The 16,658-nt window shown below is 38.7% G+C and overlaps 1 long non-coding RNA gene across 1 annotated transcript; it reads right to left on the minus strand.

Annotated features, from left to right (window-relative positions):
• Positions 1 to 541: 541 nt before the first annotated feature.
• On the minus strand, positions 542 to 11,160 carry LOC131353406 (uncharacterized). Its single transcript, XR_009204619.1, has 3 exons — positions 10,887 to 11,160; positions 1,619 to 1,672; positions 542 to 1,507 (listed from the first exon to the last, which is right to left on the minus strand). It is a non-coding gene; the product is annotated as an uncharacterized LOC131353406 (long non-coding RNA).
• Between the last annotated feature and the right edge of the window lie 5,498 nt (positions 11,161 to 16,658).

Here is a 16,658-nt window from a genome sequence, read left to right on the forward strand (position 1 = left end):
TCGCAGAATTATCATCCATGATTGGATCGCCGTCTGACCCCACACAACGTCAGTGTTTCACTACACCCTTAGCGCCACTGAAAAGCAGGGGTGTGGCTAGAGCATTTTCAGTGGAGGGGCCATGCTGGGGCATTGCCTCAGTAGAGAGTGGCCACCAGTGGACCAACCCCCACCCCCACACACAAAAAAAGGCTAAAATCTATAGTATACCCAGTAAATCCAATTGTTTATTATTTTTAACTTGAATAAAGTCAGTTGTAATCAAATGTAATAAAAAAGCTAAAGGATAATTTAATTTTTGGCCATCCCTGTACAAATCCATCAAGTTAAATGTATTTAATAGCCAGTATTTATTTTTTTTTAAGTGTTTTCATAAAACTAACAAGTTTATAAAAAAAAGCACTTTTAAAAACCCAGAAGCATAAATGTCATCATCCATTTTCTTTTAATAAGTGGTTTGGCCATTACAATATACAGTAGGTAAAAAAAGCTTATAATAAATAACTAAATAAAAAATAACTGTAATATTTCAAATGGTTTGGCCATAACATCATAGTGTTTAATTCCATAGCCTTACCATTAGACTGGTAAGGCCATAGTTATGCAGCACAAGCGAAAAAGCTGAAGATGGTAAACTCTAGGAGACTAGACAATTCAATCCTAGTCTGGGATTTCCTTTCTATAACCCTCCTCACTTGATGCAGTTCATGTTTTATGTCTTCAGTATCACATTCATAAATCCTAGCAAAGCTAAAAAATGGTCTCTTTATCCAGAAAGCTTCTGCTTTTAGGATTCAGTGCTTGTATACCTTGCTTGTATAGCTTGTATACAGTTTGATTTACTGAAACGGCTCTGCATCTCCCCTCTCAAACAGTCCAGAATGGTGTGAAATAAAACCACTGCAATACAGCAGGCCGTCTGTCCTTAATGTTTTTGCAAGCCTGGTACCGACAAGCCCACTGGGTGTCACTGAGCCTTTGTAGCTCTCTTGGGGCACCTTGATTTCCTTTTGCACAGAGAGCCATTTCTGGTGCACATAGGAGCCCGACATGTACATGTAGCAATGACCAGCCTTCCAGGGATCCGCAATCAATTTAAACAATGAGTAATAACGAAAATAATTAGCTGTGCAGAGTGTGCAATTTGTCAATTAAATCAACCTAGAATACATAGTTGTTTCTGCATATTAAGTTTGAATAAAACCAATTTACATAACCATAGACCCTCTAAAAATATGTAGATAATTGATCATTTTTTTAAAAAGGTTTTAGGAATAGCATTAAAATACATATGCTCATCATTAACATCCATTTAGACAATACCCTCTAGAAATATGAAAAAGTAAAAAAAAAAAAACTGGAGCATGTGGTCCTGGCAGAATGCAATCTGTGGGGTTGTTGTTATGCAGGTCCTGAGCTTTGTCACTATTACCCTCTGACCTGTGCTGACATGAAGTTTCTTGTTGGTCATCTTCAAATTCAGACTGGTCACTCGCAGCTGAATTGTCTGCAGATACAGTAATAATAATCAGCAGATTAGACATCGGCATCAGTTGCTGAACATGTGCAAACAGAAGACCTTTCAGGTCTCATCTACAACACTGAGAACTATACATACCTTTGTATTCTGTTGGGGTTGAAGGTGCTTGTTTATTACCACCAAAAGTGGATCCTGAGAAATGATGAAATGTCACAAGTAAATATTGCATCAATGAATAAACAAAACAAGCTCTGTGACCAGTCAACGAACATTATTGTTCGTACTATACCAGAATAAATACGCTCCTGGTATTTTCAGGGCAAATTCATGTACATGCATTGATTACTGCCATTTTAGTTTGCTTCATACAAATGAAATATAATGCCCATCAAATATCCCTACAATTCCCTCTACACTCCACATACTTGAAGGTGAAGCAGGAAACACAAGGGGAAATAATGGCCAGTTGATTCCTTGCTGGCTGCTTCTATTCCAGTGATGATTTTTTCTTGCTGCCTGACATTTTCCTCAGTTGCTTCTGCCTCTACACTTGATTGTATCTTTTCTCTTTAGAAGAAACCCCCAATATCTTCTTTTCATGGCTTGGCACTGCTCTCTCACCTGCCTTCAATAGAAACCCTGTTGTGTGTGTCTGTTATTCTCAGTCTGAACAAAAATTGTTGCATCTGCCATTTCATATGTAAACAACTAAATTAATGCTAGATTAATGCTAAATTAATGCTAATTACTAGGCCTGACAGTTTAACTATCTTCTGACTGTAATCTTATTATTACACTTACTGATGCACCAAGAAGTAACATGTAACCAGACATTTTTCAGAACATTCCATACATATTATCATTTTGGGCAATCTTGCATCTCTGTAAATGTATTAAAAATTTGGTCACTGTCGCAAAATAAACCCTATTATACTGATACAAAATGCGCCAAATCACCCTGTCGACTTTATTTGGAGTGGCACACAAAGCTTCTCTACAACTGTAATACCACTCCTTTGGTCAATGATCTCACACGAACCTCAAAACATTAGAGCTGTCACTTCTTCCCCATACAATATAGTATACATATTCTTCTACATGCAGTTATGTACTTAACTGAATATATAACATACTGTATAACCACACTGTACAACAGTAACAATAGTAACAATGTCCCACATTAAGTGCACAAAGTTCTAGCACTGATGTAGTGCAGCAGTTAAACAATTTAACCTTCACATTTTCTATCCTTCATTAATGGATAATGGAGTAAACCAAGGGAAAAATAGTCTCACAATTTTGTTAATATGTACCGAACATGTAAATGTAACAATACTGACTCAAACTGAGCAACAATAAGACATTCATTAAGACAAACATTTTTCTTAATCAAAAAGCTGGTTTGCCAAAGACTGTACTTTGGGTTTGAGGGCATTCTGTCCCATTGACATCAGTACATGCTGTATGAAATCAAACATGTTTGCGAGTGATTTGGGGTAATTCAGGTGTAATGCGTAAATGAGACTAAAAAGAAGATACATTGCTTGTGGGAGGTCGCGCATCTTCTCCATCACCACTTGGCCTTCAAGTATTATACCAATCGAGGAGTTGGGGGGGCTGAAGATCAGTGTCAATATACATGCTCACTGGAAAGCACTTGGTAGATACTTTAAGGGATAGAATATAAATTAAGTTTATTAATTTGAAGTCTTGTATTAAAAAGCCATGATTCTTTATTGAAGTTCATCCAAAAATGATCTGAACAGATTTGGAGAAATGTAGCATTACATCAGTTGCTCATCAATGGATCCTCTGCAGTAAATGAGTGCCATCAGAATGAGAGTCCAAACAGCTGATAACGTAAAGGATTAATGGATGTGTTTCTTAAAAACACACAGCTTTTCTCTTCAGAAGATGTTAACTGGTAGTGTGCTTTACCTGTGGATTATTGCAAGGTTTTTATCAGCAATTTTGTCTCTCATTCTAGCAATGTAAAGCTAAATTTTTCCAAATCTGTTCCCATGAATAATCAAACTCAACTACATGTTCACTTTCAGAAATAAAGGTACAAAACCTGTGACTGGGGCAGTACATTTTTAAAAAAAACCTTATTTACCCCTAAAGGGTGCATATTAGTATCTTTATGAAAAGGTACCTCTGCAATGACTTTTTTTTACTCAAGTTGCTTTACAAATTCATCAAGTGCTGCCCAAGAACCCCCCTTTTAGATTTAAAAAGATCCATGAACCATGGACTGTGTTTGTCAGTGCTGTCGTAGAACTCCTGCTTGAGATTCTTGCCTGTAATTCTCTTAAACTCCATGCAGATCTGAGGGGAGACAAGGGGAGGTCATACAATCATATTAGCTTTCACACACAAATGCTTTCTGGGCTAAGAAATAATTATATTTATATATATATATATATATATATATATATATATATATATATATACACTATATTGCCAAAAGTATTCGCTCATCCATCCAAATAAACAGAATCAGGTGTTCCAATCACTTCCATGGCCACAGGTGTATAAAATCAAGCACCTAGGCATGCAGACTGTTTTTACAAACATTTGTGAAAGAATGGGTCGCTCTCAGGAGCTCAGTGAATTCCAGCGTGGAACTGTGATAGGATGCCACCTGTGCAACAAATCCAGTCGTGAAATTACCTCGCTCCTAAATATTCCACAGTCAACTGTCAGCTGTATTATAAGAACGTGGAAGTGTTTGGGAACGACAGCAACTCAGCCACGAAGTGGTAGGCCACGTAAACTGACGGAGCGGGGTCAGCGGATGCTGAGGCGCATAGTGCGAAGAGGTCGCCAACTTTCTGCAGAGTCGATCGCTACAGACCTCCAAACTTCATGTGGCCTTCAGATTAGCTCAAGAACAGTGCACAGAGAGCTTCATGGAATGGGTTTCCATGGCCGAGCAGCTGCATCCAAGCCATACATCACCAAGTGCAATGCAAAGCGTCGGATGCAGTGGTGTAAAGCACGCCGCCACTGGACTCTAGAGCAGTGGAGACGCGTTCTCTGGAGTGACGAATCGCGCTTCTCCATCTGGCAATCTGTTTGGTGGTTGCCAGGAGGTACTTGTCTGACTGCATTGTGCCAAGTGTAAAGTTTGGTGGAGGGGGGATTATGGTGTGGGGTTGTTTTTCAGGAGCTGGGCTTGGCCCCTTAGTTCCAGTGAAAGGAACTCTGAATGCTTCAGCATACCAAGACATTTTGGACAATTCCATGCTCCCAACTTTGTGGGAACAGTTTGGAGCTGGCCCCTTCCTCTTCCAACATGACTGTGCACCAGTGCACAAAGCAAGGTCCATAAAGACATGGATGACAGAGTCTGGTGTGGATGAACTTGACTGGCCTGCACAGAGTCCTGACCTCAACCCGGTAGAACACCTTTGGGATGAATTAGAGTGGAGACTGAGAGCCAGGCCTTCTCGTCCAACATCAGTGTGTGACCTCACAAATGCGCTTCTGGAAGAATGGTCAAAAATTCCCATAAACACACTCCTAAACCTTGTGGACAGCCTTCCCAGAAGAGTTGAAGCTGTTATAGCTGCAAAGGGTGGACCGACGTCATATTGAACCCTATGGATTAGGAATGGGATGTCACTTAAATTCATATGCGAGTCAAGGCAGGTGAGCGAATACTTTTGGCAATATAGTGTATCTTGAATTGAACTTGCTGGAATATGAAGAATGCTTTGCATCTTCAGAAAAAGGCCAGCCAAATTGTGTTCCAACTGAAGTGCTAAATCAGAATGCATTACATTAGCAGAATCAGCTGACTTGCATTCATTATCTTCAGTTTCAATCTCATCAAAAGAAATCTGTTCTGAAGCTTCACTCTCATTCTTGCCACTTTGGGCAGACACTATTTCTGGCTTTAGCATCCTCCAGTCATCTTCACTATGATTCTTACTTCTGTGTGAATTAAAAGTTGCATAAACACTGCTCATTCTTTGTAATGTAATTTAATGTGTCTTTGGAAAATTTGTAATGATGGTTTGGTTGTCTTATTATAGAAATGTACCATTAGGATTAAACTAACAAATTTCACAATTAAAGTCATAATTTTCAAGTTTATACCTTCATAATAATTTTACTTAATAAACTTAAAATGGCGAACGATGAAAAGCTCAAATCCTGAACTTTGCGTTATCAGCAACAGGCATTAAGGACTGCCTTTTGTAATTATCTACCAATCAGTGCATTAGTTCTCTTGTTGCCAGGCAGAACTCCTTACATAGGCAATCACATCAAATGGAGACCAGAGTGAGCTATTGTAATGAATCAGGATTTTGAGTTCATAACACTTTAAATCTTAAGTTCAAGTATTTTGCAGGTAAGTAAGTTAAGCTAACACATTTTTGAGTTTCAAAATTTTCAAGTAATGTTTAGTCAAGTTACTTGATTGTTTAAGTAATGACAGCATTAGGGTTTACGGTGTACCATACTTTGCATATCATCCCTGCAGACTGATTCATTGTTTTTTTTATGATATGGCCAACCACAATGGTGTCATGTGCATACTTGATGAAGATGAAGAACAAAGTCATGGCTTCCTATGTATTTGGTGTTATCCAGGTGTGTGAGGGCTGAATGCAGAGCAGTGAAAGTGGCATCTTCTTTTGACCTGTTTGGGCAGTAGACAAACTGGTAAGGGTCCAGTTTGGTCCAGGTGGTAGGCCCCCTATGAGGTAACTCAGAACCCAGTGACTCTAAGCACATCATAACAATGAGGTGAATTCAACAGGGCAGAAATCATTCAGACTTGCTGCACTTGAATGCTTAGGGACTGGTATGATGGAGTCTGTATTGTAGGTTTGTAATCATCTGGATGCCTTTTCCACATACATTGTCAATACTCATATTGATATGGTCCATTACAGATGATGTATAAATGTCGGTGTCTGTGTGTGAATACAAGGTGTCCTGTGAAGCGAACACGGGGAGGGGAATGTCCATATACGATTAACCGATGTTTATATATACATGGTTGAGTGTGGTGTTCCCTCTGGCAGAGAAGGAGACATGTTGATGAAGTTTGGGAAGTACAGTTCTTAAGTTGGAGTGGATAAAGTCTCCAGCAACAATAAAAACGCTCCATCAGGGATAAAATACTGTGGTTTGCCGATAGCTATGGGCAGTTCCTCCATAGCTAGCTTAGTATTAGCATCCTAAGGTGCAGGATGTACCCTGCAGTCACATCAATGCAGAGAAATCTCCGGGTAAATAGGAGGGTCTGCACTTAACCCTCACTTACTGTTGGGGACGTTTTCATCCACCAGGGTTCATTTTTCACTCTTAATTTGGCCATAACTTTCACTGTATTTGAGCAAATGTAATTTTGAATGATCCTTAATTTAACAAATGTTGGAAATGCGATTTAAAAATGTTCAATAGGTCAATAATACACTGTGGGCAAATTCACTACCTTTGTAATGTTTGGGATAAAAACATCCACTAACAAACTGCTGTAAAATATATAAAATATTTTTTTCAGCTTTTTTTGTTTAAATTAGGGCTGAAACGATAACTCGAGTAATTCGAATACAATAAATCATTGAGGCAAATTAGTTGCCTCAAAGCTTTGTTTAGTCCATTTACTGTAACTACACACAGAGAAGATTCAGGCCAAAGAAAACGGCAGAAAGTTTTCAAAGTGAAACAGATTTCAAACTAAAACAGACAGAAAAGTCTGTACAGTGTGATTACTGTGAGACTGAACTGGTGTACCACAACACTACAAGTTCCATACTTCAACATCTCAACTGTGGTCAAGTTAGTTTGATATTCGGACAATAGATATTCGAAAGCGGTATTTTAGGGACCGTTGACAAATAAAAATCAGTGAAGACATATTTTGGGATAACAGGAGGTGTATCTTGTGGGTGTTTCTAATTTGATTATTTTGGTACTATTTTTGGGTCACAGGGTCACATGACCTAGAAGGTATTGAAGGAATAGAGATTTTTTAAATTAAAAAATAAATAAATAATTACAAATTAATTCACATGATACATAATTAATACTATCTATTAATTCAATTATTATCAATAAATGAACAAAAGCTGTATGCAATGATGCATGGCGCATGCATATTTAAGAAGAAATTAGAATAACTGGGGAACATAGCCAGGTAAGTAACAAGTACCACATTTCAGTCGTACAGAAATTTGTCGACGGTCCCTAAAATACCGTTTCCGAATGTCTGTCTAATGTCCGAATATCAAACTAACTTCACCTCATTAATATCTCATTCGAAAACATACATAATTTAGCTACATTTTGTAAAAGCCTAAGTGTCATTCATTTTGATTGCCTCACTCTCTCTGTCACACACACACACAGACAGCAGTATGTAGAGAGACATTTAAGAGCGTTTATTCTCCAAATAACTCTAATTTCATGTTACAGGGAAATGTGTTAAGAAATTTTGTGTATGGACTCTTGCTCTTGTTCCAAGTCACCTTCTTGTCCACTAATTTTTGCCTCGTACAAAATCCACAAAGTCTTCCAGGAAGACAGTAAAGGCTTCTGTCATGCTTGATCTGTAGTTAGACTGAAACGTGAAAATTAAGTAACGTAAAATTAACGTAAACATCAATGTTTAGGTATTATTATTATTATTATTATTATTATTATTATTATTATTATTATTATTATTATTATTTTAGGTTGTACTATTTTTACCTTCTTTTGAAGTAATTAAGTTTTTTTTTAATTTATATATTTGTATTTTCACTAAAATGCACTAAATATGTTCAGATTTTATTTTAATTTTTGTAAATAGGAAACAACTTATTCTTTTTAAAAGACCTGTCTTATTTTCTCTTGCATATTTAGTATTCCTCTTTAATAAAGAAAAAGTACTTCTTATCCGATGAATCGATTAATCGATGGAATAATCGGTAGAATACTTGATTATTAAAATAATCGTTAGCTGCAGCCCTAGTTTAAATCTGTTAATCAACCTCATTTCTGATCAAACTACTACATCTTTAAAAGCCAATTTCATAAGTGATTATACTGTTTTGTGGGGAAAAAACACAAAATGACTTATTTTAAATATAAAAAGTGATTGTGGACTAGATTTTTTTACCTTTTATCATAGTCTTGGATATGTCAAAGATTCGTAACAACATTGACTTTGATGCATTGTTAATTTTTTTGCAGCATCAGATTTAAATTTTTTCTCGCTCATTTACTGTGCATGGATGTTTTTGCCCCATTGACTGCCATTATAACAACATTTTTTGACTGCACAGCCATGACCATGGTGGTTTTCCTTTTGGGAAGAGGTAAAATTTGTGAATAGAGTATATAAAATACTCTGCCCAGCTATGAATCCTGTCTGGTCTTGATGTATAATTGACTGCATGACAGGATTCAGCCTCACTGCCAAGACCCTAGCTAATATCTTGTAGTCATTTGAAAGTAAACTTATAGGGCGATATGAGTTGCAGTTTATTGTACAACTGTGATAATAGCCTGTGACATAGTTGCTGGTAATCATTTTTTGCTCAATTTTTTCCATAAACACTTCTTTCATATTCGGGGATAGTTTGTGTAAAGATTTCTTGTAAAATTTAATTATAAATCCATCAGGACCAGGTGCTTTTCCGCTTTTCATTTATTTAATAGCTTGTTCAATCTCCACTGTTGATATGGATTGTTCAAGATTGACTATCATGGTCACTGATAGTAGGTATTTAGATTGTAGCGAAAAAAATCTTCACCTTGTCAAATGGCTCTGATGTATACAACTCCTGATAAAAAATTTTTAAATTGCTTGTTAAGTCAACTGATCTGTGGTTACTCCATGCGCCATCTGAATTTCTGCTATATATTTAGCTTGTTGTCTGTCTCAATTGATGTAAAATAAACTTGCTAGCCTTTTCACCATACTCAAATTCTTGCTGTCTGGATCTCAAATGCAATGCCTCCTCTAGATTAGGGTATCTAATTCTGACTGTAATATTCCTCTGTCTTTATAAGACAGTGGTAGGGGATCTAGAGTGCTCTTGATCTATATCATTTATCCTTGAAATAATTTCATTGCTCTGCTCCATTCTTATTTTCCTCATACCCATACTATTATGAAATTATTTGCCCTCTTAAAAAAGCCCTCATTGTTTCCCAGAGGTAACATTAAGTCATACCAGGCATGCAGTTTTCATAAAAGTAATCTCTCTGATTTGATAAAATCATCTGCCAGTAATTTAGAGTTAAATCTCCACATACCCCATGATGGCAATGTTATCAGGAAAGCAGAGAGTCATCAATATTGGACTATGGTCAGAAATTACTATGCCTGTGTATTCACATGTTCTAAGTAATGGCGACATTCTCTTGTCTATAAAGATGAAATCAATTCTTGAATAGATCTTATGAGCTGCAGGGAAAAAAAAGAATACTGCCTTGATGTTGGATTTTTATATTTTTATATGCATGAATCATACCATAAGTTTGCAGAAACTCACTGACACATTGAGCTGATTTACTGAGTGGCCCAGATGACGTATTAAATCAGTCCAACAATGGGTGGAGTATACAATTAAAATCACCTCCTAAGATAAGCTCGTGACTATCAAGATCTGGAAAATGTACAATGAGGTCTTTTAAAAAATTTACATTGCCCCAGTTAGCTACATATATGTTAGCCAGCAACACTTGCTGGTTGAACAATTTCCCCTGGGCAATAATATAGCGGCCCTGTTTATTAGCTATCACCTTTGATTCCTCAAATGCTACATTTCTTTGTATTAATATGGCAGTACCTATACTTTTCCCAGTAAACTTTGAATGAAAAATTATTTTGAAAGCCCCCTCTTTTCAACTTATTGTGATTCTTAGAGATCAAGTGTGTTTCTTGTAAATATACAATAGATGCTCTCTGTTTGGGGATGTGAAAAAACTTTGCTACATTTTACTGGATGATTAAAGCCCCGGCAATTCCTACTGATTACTTTTTGCAACATAGTACAAGCTCCCTGGGGTTGGGTTTCTATGTACTATAAAAATACTAGTAGAATTACAATAATTACACAAACTAGTTAATTACAATAATTAACTAGTAGTATTAGCAGTTAAAGTTTTTCTATGTAATACTAATAGAATTACATAGAAAAACTTTAACTGCTAATACTACTAGTTAACATATCCTCATAACTTCGCTCACCACACAGACTTCACTCCACTCCGAACTATTATAATAAAATAACATTATCCCAAACTGCATTTCTCTTATTAACAGGAAAATCTTAAATTCTAGAGATGAAAAGAACATATCTCTTGAAATATTACTTTTAATAGACTTTTAACTTTTTCTAGATGTAATCAAAGTCTGTATGATGTAGGTATAAACAAATGTCTTTGTTTAACTCACCATACATCAATTGGCTATTTGCTGTAGGTCATATTATTTGCATTAAGGCTTCAAAGTGTCTCTCACAAAGTCCATAGCCTGCTTTGGATCTTTAAAGCTCTGCCTTACTCCATTTTTCGCGGTGATTCTCAGCTCGGCAGCATAGAACAGGCCATAGTGTACACCCTCACAGCGTCTGATAGACCACATACCTCGTTGAAGGCTGAACGCTGTCTCATGGCCTTTTGGGTGTAGTCAGGCTGAAGATGTATTTTGTCTCCATCTGCTGTGACAATCTCCCTTCTCTGCACGGCTTTCTTAAGCAATAATTCCCTCTCCTGAAAATAGTGGAATTTTAATTATAATTGCCCTTGCTGTTTGATCATCTCCTGATCTTGATCTCAGAGTTCTGTGAGCCCAATCTATTATGGAGGCCTTATCCAGCTGTAACGAGTCCTTAAGCAGTTCAGATATGAAGTCGGGAATATACTTTCCTTCGTCTCGTCTCTCCTTCACTTCTGTTATGCGTAGATTACAGCGGCGAGATCTGGCCTCTAGATCCTCGTTTTTTGATTCTAGTACAGCAACATCTTGTTTAAATTTCGCCACCTCTCGCTGCAGAGTACTCACATCATACGAATGCCCGCTCTCTGCTTTTTCCAGCGAGAGCACCCGAGTCTCAAGTGCCAATATTCTCGTGCTTGCCTGGCCCATCACAGTCACAAACTCTTCTCTCATTTGCTCACATTGCGTCTTTCTCTGTGGCCTGGACTGCAGCTTTTTCATCTATTTTCAAGAGTAACTCCGTTTTAAGCACTCTTATCTTGCGGAGAATGAGGTCTTGATTAGTTTCCATTCTACTTTCCACTGCTTCCACAGTCATGATCTCTGCCATCTTATCTGGTTTGCTGCATGTACAAGGCATATTCAGTAAATGTCAAAATAGGGTGTTTATTTATTCAAGCTTGCCTTAAAACAGTCTCTTCTCTTTTAGTTATATGAAATCACCTCGAGCTGGTTGAGAATGCGTTTGTGTTTAAACAAATATATATAGTTCAGTATAGAGACCAGTCAAACACATCTTCACATGTTGCTGACCAAAGAGAAAGCCCCCCACAACTCGATTCTTCATTAACTTAGTGTCAATGTGCTGATGTTAGTTTTTTCTCTGAATTTATACCACAAAATGAGCACAGTGTATTGTGTGATAGCTAATTTACCATTAAAATTTTAGGTCCACAGTCCACTTCATTCAGCTTGCTCTTTTATGTAAAGCTTCTGATGTAAAAGAAAATGGCTATGCTAAAATTCTCCAATTCTCTCTTCCATGATCTGGATGAGAGGAGCAACATGTTGAGAAGTTGGGAGCGTGTGTCAAAGGCACAGTGTTGTATGTGGCTGCCAGGAGACAGCCATGGACAGAGCCACTTGGGGACTTTCACAGATCTGCCATTACATCTGTCAGCTTGTGACAGCAAAGAATTAGTGTCTATAATGACCTTAGAAACTACACTGACCTAATAGTTCCTCAGGGGCCATTGATTTCTGTTGTAGAAAGGACATTAATCAGTTACAGTTACATTATTTACTGTTTAGTGTCACCCAAATGAGGATGGGTTCCCTTCTGGGCCTGGTTCCTCTCAAGGTTTCTTCCTTATTCCATCCCAGGGAGTTTTTCCTTGCCACCGTCGCCACAGGTTTGCTCATTAGGGATAAAATAGTTTAATTATTAAATTTAATGATATACTCTTATTTCTAGTTATTTAGTTATTTTTATTTATTTATTTATTTATTTATTTACTTTTCCCCTCCCCTTTCTCTGTTTTTCTTCTTTTGTAAAGCTGCTTTGAGACAATGTTCATTGTAAAAGGCGCTATACAAAATAAATTGAATTGAATTGAATTAATAACTTGGCTGCTCATTCACTGGTAGGATTTTGGAGAGCTTTACAGTGGACAGGTTCTGCATGGCAATAAGGAGCAAGATCCAAGACAAGGAGGTATGTTCAGGTAGATTTGAACCCCAAACTAAAGGCACTCACAACCAACAGGTGCTGGAGGTATGTCAGGATCCCACTGTGATTAAACAATATGGTGTAAAAAGAGGACGTGTACTGTCTGACAGTCTTGAGCAGTTTCATGTTCATGGTTAGCTCCCTGACATCCTGCATGACCTTTTGAAAGGCATTGTTCCTGTTGAGTTATCACTTTGCATTTCAGACCTGATTTCTAAGAAATATTTCAGTTTAGAAACAATGAATCATACTATCAAAATGCTTTTAGTGACAAAATTGACCAGCCTCAGCCTATTACCCATGATTTCTCTACCAAAGGGACTATAAATGGGCATGAGAACTGGGCTCTAATCAGACTGCTCCCACTTCTCATTGGCAGTAAAGTACCTGAAGGAGACAATGCATGGAACATTCTGATGCATCTCAAAGACATTGTTGAGTTGGCTGTAGGAACAAGGCACACTGAAGAGTCAGTACATTTCCTTGAATGCAAAGTGTCAGAACACAAAGAGCCACATTTCCTGATTTCAGATTACTCCCAAAACACCACTTCATTGAGCATTATCCTGACATGATTAAAGCATTTGGTCCACCTTCAAGTGTGTGTGGACAATGCGCTTTGAGGGGAAATCACAGATTTTTCAAAAAGGTCATTCGTAAATTCTTAAATTGGTCATGAAATTTGATTTGATTTTCACCAAAGTGAAAATAATCAACAAACACAATATCTCTAAGCTGATAAAACACAGTCATGATTTTTCATGTCTTTATTGAGCACAGTCATTAAACATACAAATTGATGGTGGAAAAAGTAAAATAAACACTAGGCTTCTGGTGTCACTAAATGGCAGTTTGTGCCAATTTGATTGTCCAATCAATGAAACAAGAATAAAGGTGTGGTTTAGAGCTAAATTGACTTATATAAATACACAAACAGTGTCAGTGTGCTATGCACAAGCAGCATAAACTAATGTGAGCCATGCCTTGCAAAAAAGAGATCTCAGAATACCTATGATCAAGAGTTGTTGATATGCATGTAGCTAGAAAGGGTTAGAGTAATCTCAAAGACTTCACATACACTATATTGCCAAAAGTATTCGCTCACCCATCCAAATAATCAGAATCAGGTGTTCCAATCACTTCCATTGCCACAGGTGTATAAAATCAAGCACCTAGGCATGCAGACTGTTTTTACAAACATTTGTGAAAGAATGGGTCGCTCTCAGGAGCTCAGTGAATTCCAGCGTGGAACTGTGATAGGATGCCACCTGTGCAACAAATCCAGTGGTGAAATTTCCTCGCTCCTAAATATTCCACAGTCAACTGTCAGCTGTATTATAAGAAAGTGGAAGTGTTTGGGAATGACAGCAACTCAGCCACGAAGTGGTAGGCCACGTAAACTGACGGAGCGGGGTCAGCGGATGCTGAGGCGCATAGTGCGAAGATTCAAGATTCAAGAAGCTTTTATTGTCATTTCAACCACATACAGCTGGCGCAGTACATAGTGAAATGAAACAACGTTTCTCCAGGACCTGGTGCTACATAAACATACAACTACTAGTACAATACAAAACAACAAACAACACCACAGAGCTAGGACAGAAGTTTGTCTTAGCCACGTAAAGTGCACAGTGTGCAGCTAGGTGCAAACAGAGCATAGACAAGACAGTGCAAAAAAGACAATAAATACAATAAAGACAACACAAAAGAACACAGGACACTTAGCGCTGAAAGGAAATAAAAGAACGTGTACTGGAATGTAAGTGAAATAAAATAGATAAAGTGAAATGATGTAGAAAAAAAGTATTGTGCAAAAATATTGTGCAAAAATACACAACAGCAGTTGAGGTAGTGCAAATAGAATAGACATAAATATAACTATAGCAGCGGATGACAGGTAGAGGTAGTGCAGTAAGTAATGAACAATATAAATTATGTGTGTGTGTGTGTGCGTCCACACAGTCAAGAGAGAGTGTGTGTATCTGTGTGTGAGAGAGACAGAGAGTTAGTATACAGTTCAGTCCTGAGTGAGAGTGTGTGTGTGTGTGAGAGAGTGTAGAACAGTTCAGTCCTGAGTGAGAGTGTGTGTGAGAGTGTAGAACAGTTCAGTCCCGGGTGTTGAGGAGCCTAATGGCTTGAGGAAAGAAACTGTTACACAGTCTGGTTGTGAGGGCCCGAATGCTCCGGGACCTCTTTCCAGATGGCAGGAGGGTGAAGAGTGTGTGTGAGGGGTGTGTGGGGTCAGCCACAATGCTGATGGCTTTGCGGATGCAGCATGCGGTGTAAATGTCTGTGATAGAGGGGAGAGAGACTCCGATGATCTTCTCAGCTGTCCTCACTATCTGCTGAAGGGTCTTGCGATCTGAGACGGTGCAGTTCCCAAACCAGGCAGTGATGCAGCTGCTCAGGACGCTCTCGATGGTCCCTCTGTAGAACACAGACAGGATGGGGGGAGGGAGATGGGCTTTACTCAGCCTCCTCAGGAAGTAGAGGTGCTGCTGGGCTTTCTTGGTGATGGAGCTGGTGTTGAGTGACCAGGTGAAGTTCTCCGCCAGATGGACACCAAGGAATTTGATGCTCTTGACGATCTCCACAGAGGAGCCATCGATGGACAGCGGAGAATGGTCACACTGTGCTCTCCTGAAGTCAACAACCATCTCTTTGGTCTTGTCGACGTTCAGGGAGAGGTTGTTGGCTCTGAAGAGGTTGCCAACTTTCTGCAGAGTCAATCGCTACAGACCTCAAAACTTCATGTGGCCTTCAGATTAGATCAAGAACCGTGCGCAGAGAGCTTCATGGAATGGGTTTCCATGGCCGAGCAGCTGCATCCAAGCCATACATCACCAAGTGCAATGCAAAGCATCGGATGCAGTGGTGTAATTCTCCATCTGGCAATCTGATGGACGAGTCTGGGTTTGGCGGTTGCCAGGAGAACGGTACTTGTCTGACTGCATTGTGCCAAGTGTAAAGTTTGGTGGAGGGGGGATTATGGTGTGGGGTTGTTTTTCAGGAGCTGGGCTTGGCCCCTTAGTTCCAGTGAAAGGAACTCTGAATGCTTCAGCATACCAAGACATTTTGGACAATTCCATGCTCCCAACTTTGTGGGAACAGTTTGGAGCTGGCCCCTTCCTCTTCCAACATGACTGTGCACCAGTGCACAAAGCAAGGTCCATAAAGACATGGATGACAGAGTCTGGTGTGGATGAACTTGACTGGCCTGCACAGAGTCCTGACCTCAACCCGACAGAACACCTTTGGGATGAATTAGAGCGGAGACTGTGAGCCAGGCCTTCTTGTCCAACATCAGTGTGTGACCTCACAAATGCGCTTCTGGAAGAATGGTCAAAAATTCCCATAAACACACTCCTAAACCTTGTGGACAGCCTTCCCAGAAGAGTTGAAGCTGTTATAGCTGCAAAGGGTGGACCGACGTCATATTGAACCCTATGGATTAGGAATGGGATGTCACTTAAGTTCATATGCGAGTCAAGGCAGGTGAGCGAATACTTTTGGCAATATAGTGTATTTATCAGTCCACAGTTAGACAAATTATCTATAAATGGAAACGATATGCTACTGTGGCTACTCTCCATAGAAGTGGACGCCCAGCCAAAATCACTCCAAAGGCACAATGTAGAATGCTCATTGAGGTGAAAAAGAACCCCAGAGTAACAGCTAAAGAGTTAAAGGATTCACTGAAGCTGGCTAACATCTCCATTCATGAGTCAACCATACGCAAAACATTGAACAGGAATGGTATCGATGGAAGGACACCACGA

This window comes from Hemibagrus wyckioides, linkage group LG05, assembly GCF_019097595.1.
Source record: "Hemibagrus wyckioides isolate EC202008001 linkage group LG05, SWU_Hwy_1.0, whole genome shotgun sequence".
In the NCBI taxonomy this organism is placed as follows: Eukaryota; Metazoa; Chordata; class Actinopteri; order Siluriformes; family Bagridae; genus Hemibagrus; species Hemibagrus wyckioides.